This window comes from Lathamus discolor, chromosome 2, assembly GCF_037157495.1.
Source record: "Lathamus discolor isolate bLatDis1 chromosome 2, bLatDis1.hap1, whole genome shotgun sequence".
Lineage (NCBI taxonomy): Eukaryota > Metazoa > Chordata > Aves > Psittaciformes > Psittacidae > Lathamus > Lathamus discolor.
Window position 1 is genome coordinate 118,759,108 of NC_088885.1, and position 6,000 is coordinate 118,765,107.

The 6,000-nt window shown below is 50.7% G+C and overlaps 1 protein-coding gene and 1 long non-coding RNA gene across 4 annotated transcripts in view; one reads left to right on the forward strand and one right to left on the reverse strand.

The window, feature by feature from the left end:
- PCMTD1 (protein-L-isoaspartate (D-aspartate) O-methyltransferase domain containing 1) overlaps positions 1-1,270 on the reverse strand; it is a 45,337-nt gene extending 44,067 nt beyond the window's left edge. The window contains exon 1 of one of the 3 annotated variants that reach the window (XM_065668248.1): positions 1,039-1,270. The gene's annotated coding sequence lies outside the window, so the exon portion shown is untranslated. Of the gene's footprint in view, positions 1-614; positions 728-1,038 lie in introns of those variants that run through there. The other 2 variants (XM_065668252.1, XM_065668249.1) reach the window with 2 other exon arrangements.
- Positions 1,271-1,368: 98 nt separating this feature from the next.
- On the forward strand, positions 1,369-5,204 carry LOC136008668 (uncharacterized). Its single transcript, XR_010610187.1, has 3 exons — positions 1,369-1,496; positions 3,270-3,354; positions 3,740-5,204. It is a non-coding gene; the product is annotated as an uncharacterized LOC136008668 (long non-coding RNA).
- Positions 5,205-6,000: the final 796 nt, after the last annotated feature.

Sequence of the window (6,000 nt, forward strand, 5' to 3'; positions counted from 1 at the left end):
CCAGCCAAAACAAGAGACCAAAATGTAAACAGAGAGAAAACGTGCGTTTATGGAAAAGCGGGGGCCAGGGGCAGCCTCCTCCTTCCCTGCAGCAGCAGGCAGCATCGCCCACCGCTGCCTGCGGGGCGGCGAGCAAAGTTACCCTGCACCTCACACACTTCACTTATGTAAACAACGTATTTTCCCTTCGCTGCTGCCACACCACCTCCTCTCCCGAAATACCGTTCCTTAGCCCTCAGGGTTTTCCTGAAACAAATCAACACGTTGCCTCACACCCCTCTTGCCTCCTCCAAAACGCCTCGGCCTGGAAGATGAAGCCCCGACGAGGCCCTGAGGTTACCAGGATTCGGGATAGAATCCGTTTCTCAGTGCATTTCCTCAAAGGCAAACCCCCAGCCAGCAGGAGGGGGAGGCGGGCAGGGCGCACAGCCGCAGCGGGGGCCGAGCGCTGCCTCCACCTTACCTATAACTCGACACCCTCCCACCCTCCCCGCCTCCAGATCTCAAGGCTGGAGCCGTCGCCGTCGCCGTCCCCTCACACCTGCCCCAGACCTCGACAACTACACCAACCACCTCTCCTCCCAACCCTTTTTGGTCCCGAGACTATTTCTTACTCAGGCGGCAAAAGGATGCGGGGATGGAGGGGGAGTAGTCAGGTAAAGGAGGAGGAGCGGGCTGCCAAGGGCACCCGCCCGGCCCGGCCCGGCCCACCCCGCAGAGGCGAGCGGCACCAAGCCATCGCCCTGTCCCGGCTGCACAAAAACAACCTTCCTTTCCCTCCCCCTCTCCACCCCCCGCGCCTCAGCGCGCGCCTGCGTGCGGGGCCAACCGGACAATGGCAACCGGAGCGACCGGGAGGGGGAAAGGGTGGGTAGGGGTCAGTCGCCCGCGCTCCCCACATCACCCCACAGCCGCAACTCACCGTCCCGGCTGCTCCCACCAGCGCAGCACAGCCCAGGCGGGGAACGCAGTTCTGTGCCCTCCTCCCCCCCCCCTTTCTTCCCCCTTTCCTCCTCCTCCCTCCCGCGGGACACTCACCCGGCTCTGCAGCGGATCCCGGACCCTGCGCGGGGTAGCAGCAGCGAGACCCACCCTGTGGGGAAACGCAGACAGGAGCAGCAGCGCAGGTGATCGCCGAGGGAGAGGACGGCTGCGTGCCCCCGGCGCTAGACCCGGCCTACCAGAGGGGTCCGCGGGCCGTCGGTGTCGGCGCGAGAGACGGCGGGAGGGAGGAGGAGCCTTCACAGCTGAGAGGATGTAAACAGACGGTCACGTGACTCCGCCCCAAACGGCCTGTCCCCCTCCGCGCACGGGGCGGCCTGAAAGGGAGAGGAGGGGGAGGTGAGCGGCTCCACGTCCAAACGTGGTTGGCTGCGCGTTGTGAGCCTGAGAGCCAATGGTGGGGCGGCATTCGCGGGCTCGTCAGCAGTCGCCCGGGGATGCAGGGATCGTTGCGCCGGCGGTCGCGCCCGGGCACAGGCTCGCCCCTCGCACGGGTGGGCCGTCCGTCTCCCCGCGCCCGGCGGTGCGCCTCGGGGCGGCCGGGGGAGGGCTTGCGTGAGCGGGGGTCGGGGCTGGCCGCGGGGAGGAGAGAGGCAGCGCCGCAGGGGGCGGAGGAGGACACTGTGGCCCGGTTGTCAGGAAACGCTTCAGGTGCCTCGAGTCCGGCGGGGCGAGGAAAGTGGTCATTCCTATGTACGCAGCGCTAGTGAGGCCGCACCTCGAATACTGAGTTCATTTCTCGGCCCCTCACTACAAGAGAGATAACGAGTTAATGCAGCCGGTCCAGAGAAGGGCAGCGAAGCTGGTGAAGGACCTAGAGCACAGGTGTGATGAGCAGTGGCTGAAGGAAGTAAAGGTTATTTAGTCTGTAGAAGAGAAGGCTCAGGGGGGACATTGTCTCTCTTTACAAGGAGGATGGAGAGAGGAGGTGGCTGGTCTTTTCACCCAAGTAACAAATGATAGGACAAGAGGAAACAGCCTCAAACTGTGCCAGGGGAGGTTTAGAGTGGTTATTAGGAAAAATTTCTTCACCAGAAGGGTGTTAGACATTGGAGCAGGCTTCCAGGGAAGTGGTAGAATTGCCGTCCTTGGAAGTGTTCAGGAAACATGTAGATGAGGCTCTTACTGGCATGGTTTAGTGGTGAACTTGGCAGCCTCGGCTAAAGGCTGGACTTGATGATCTTAAAAGGGCTTTTCCAACCTGGTCATTCTATGATTCTATTAAATTACTCTGCTTTCACCTTGCCTTCTCATTTTATAGCAATTTTGCCTTCCTCCAACAAGCAGAGGCAAAGGGGAGCCACTTCTGTAAGGCCTGTCACAATGGGGGTGGCACTGCCTCTCCCTCGAGAAAGGCCTTGAGGCTTCAGTGTTGCCAATGCTTCGAAAGATGAGATAGTTTGAAAAACTACAGGGAGGAAGAGAGATCCCAGGGAAAGCTCAGAGGTATTTTGGAAAGGAGAAAGTACTGTGGAAGGGAATAGACAGGAGTAAGCAGAGTTCGAGCTACCCTGGAGCCTCTGAGCGAGTAGGTGAAGGCCAGGTGATCGAAAGTATTGTGTCATTCTGAGCTCTGAAGTGAGGTTTCTAAAGTCATCATCTTATGTTTGGTGTGAAAGGGGACTGGAAGAATGACATGGATTTTGCAAAGTCAGAGAGTAGGGAAAGTAAGCTGCTTCTGGTGTTTGAAGAGTTAAAAGTACACAGGTGTCAGGACTTGCAGCAGAGTGGCTAATCAGCTTTCCATTGAGGAAAGGAATGAGAAACACCAGAGATCAGTATCAGAAAAGGGATTATATTTACATTTGTGGAGCAGTAAATTCATATTCATCAAATGATCAGGCAATAGGTGCAGTGTTTATGGATTTCAGGCTACCGGATACAGAAGCCTGAAGACCTAGAGTGGATTTTATAATAAAAACAGCAATTTAAGTAACTTGGTGACATTTCCAATGATAATTTATCTGCAGTGATTTAAGCATTGAGAGTTTTACGAAATGCAGCTGAGAGGCATAAAGTTTTGAGCTCTAGCCAAAGTTTGAGTACTGGTGGAACAGGATTTCTAAGTGAAATCCCTGAGAAATGAGGTGCACATAAATGTAGCTGGTAAGAGTCCAGGAATAAGTATTACGCTGCTGTGTGGTGGAATTAGTTAATACCTGTGGCACATAATGGTTATAGATGGCAACAACTGAGGTGGAGCTAATTTGCAACATAAGGGGGAGAATTTCTGCTAGGCAATGTCTGACAATTGTGTCTTTTTTTAGCTGGACTGAAGGATTAACATAGTCTTACAAGTTGCCATGCTGTTACTTCTGTAACTGGTGCCTTCTTGCATGACAGAAATGGAGGGTAGGAGAAACAAATTTCATTTGAACATTAAAATATGCGTTGCCCTCAGATAGTAAACTTAAATAATTTTTGCTGGATTTGAGTATTGAATATTTTTTCCTATTAAGAATTTTCAGAGATATAGTAAGTGTGTAGAATTCCCTGCCTATTGTATGTATGAGGATTTCCTGGGTTTCATTCCCTCTCTCTTTCGTCACATCCTAGATCTTGTGTATGACAAACACTCGTTATGTGTCAGACAAAGTGCACTTAATCAGTATTCACTTAGGACAGGAGTTATGACCCTATTTTGCTCTTCTAATTTTAAGAGAATTTTTCAGATGGTTCTTTTCCCTGTATATACTGTGTAATGCTTGAACTAATACAATTTTTTTTCCACTTACAGTGGACATGGGCATCCAGTTAGGAAGATCATTCTGCTGCCTTCTCTCAGAGCTTAAAAGAAGCTTCAGCATTCAGGTCAAGTAAAAAATTGTATTCAAGCATGTATGATACTCCGAATCTCTTAACTTGTGTTGTCCATTGTCAAACTAGAAGTAAGATTCATTTTTCTCTGTTGCAGTATGTAAATTCTGCCTCTTGATGTGAAAGATATTTGCTGTCACAGTATTTTAGAGATATGCATAATGTGGATAACCCTTTTTTTTTTAATGTAAGTTAATATTCTTGAAAAAATGTTATTTCAGCCTAAATATTTGTTGTGGTTTAAACAAAGTCAGCCGTAAATCACGCAGTCGCTCTCTCACTCCCCCACTTCTTGCCCTCCCCCTACACCCGGTGGGACAGAGAGGAAAATAGAAAAGAATGCAACTCCCACGGGTTGAGATAAGAACAGTTTAGTAACTAAGGTATAACACAAATCACTACTGCTGCCACCAATAATAATAATGATAAAGGAAATAACAAGGGAAGAGAATACAACACCTCAACACCAGCCGACTGATAACTCGCCCAACCCCACCTGACCAAGCACAGACCAATACCTAGTCCAACCCTGCAGTGCAGTAGCCCTTCTGGATAACTCTCCGTTACATCCTGGGCATGACGTGCTGTGGTATGGAATAACTCTTTGGTTACTTTGGGTCAGGTGTCCTGTCCCTGCTTCCTCCCAGCTTTCCCTCCTCCCTGGCAGAGCATGAAGCACAGAAAGTCCTTGGTCAGACTAAAACATTTGTGTTATCAACTCTGTTCCTAGGCCAAAAGTCAAAACACAGTGCTGCACCAGCTACTAAGAAGGAGAAAAATGACTGCTACTGCTGAACCCAGGACTGTATTACATGGCAGCTCTGCATAAAATACTTGAGTTCAAAACCCATGTGCAGGACTATCTTAGTTGAAGTACAGTGAACATCCTTTCACCCTCAGAAAACAATGGAATGCCTAGGCCAGCATGCTCCTAATACTTCATTATTCTGTGAAAGTCTGGGAGATTTTTGCTGCCTATGTAGATTTAAGCATTATTTACTCTTTTGATACTTCGTCCTGATAACTCTTCCTTTTCATGATCATGCAAATAAAGAAAGGCTGAACTAGATAGAATCATAGATTAGTTAGGGTTGGAAAGGACCTCAAGATCATCTAGTTCCTCCCCCGCTTTCCATGGACAGGGACACCTCACACTAAACCATCTCACCCAAGGCTTCATCCAACCTGGCCTTGAACACTGCCAGGGATGGAGCATTCACAGGCTCCCTGGGCAACCTATTCCAGTGCCCCACCACCCTAACAGGAAAGAACTTCCTCCTTATATCCAATCTAAACTTCCCCTGTTGAAGTTTTAACCCATTACCCCTTCTCCTGTCACTACAGTCCCTGACGAAGAGTCCCTCCCCAGCATCCCTATAGGCCCCCTTCAGATACTGGAAGGCTGCTATGAGGTCTCCACGCAGCCTTCTCTTCTCCAGGCTGAACAGCCCCAACTTTCTCAGCCTGTCTTCATACGGGAGATGCTCCAGTCCCCTGATCATCCTCATGGCCCTTCTCTGGACTTGTTCCAGCAGTTCCATGTCCTTTTTATGTTCAGGACACCAGAACTGCACACAATACTACAGGTGAGGTCTCACAAGAGCAGAGTAGTGGGGCAGGATCACCTCCTTCGACCTGCTGGTCACTCTCGTTTTGATGCAGCCCAGGATACGGTTGGCTTTCTGGGCTGTGAGCACACACTGCTTGCTCATGTTTATTTTCACCCCTAAGTCCTACTCCGCAGGGCTGCTTTGAATCTCTTCTTTGCCCAACCTGTAGCTGTGCCTGGGATTGCTCCGACCCTGGTGTAGGACCTTGCACTTGTCATGGTTAAACTTCATGAGGTTGGCATCAGCCCACTTCATAAGCATGTCGAGGTCCCTCTGGATAGCATTCCTTCCCTCCAGCATATCAACCGAACCACACACCCTGGTGTCATTGGCAAACTTGCTGAGGGCACACTCAATCCCACTGTCCATGTCAGCGACGAAGATGTTAAACAAGACCGGTCCCAACACCGATCCCTGAGGGACACCACTCATTACTGGTCTCCAGCTGGACATTGAGCCATTGACCACAACTCTTTGTGTGCGGCCGTCCAGCCAGTTCTTTATCCACCGAGTGGTCCATCCATCAAATTGATGTCTCTGCAATTTAGAGACAAGGATGTCATGTGGGACA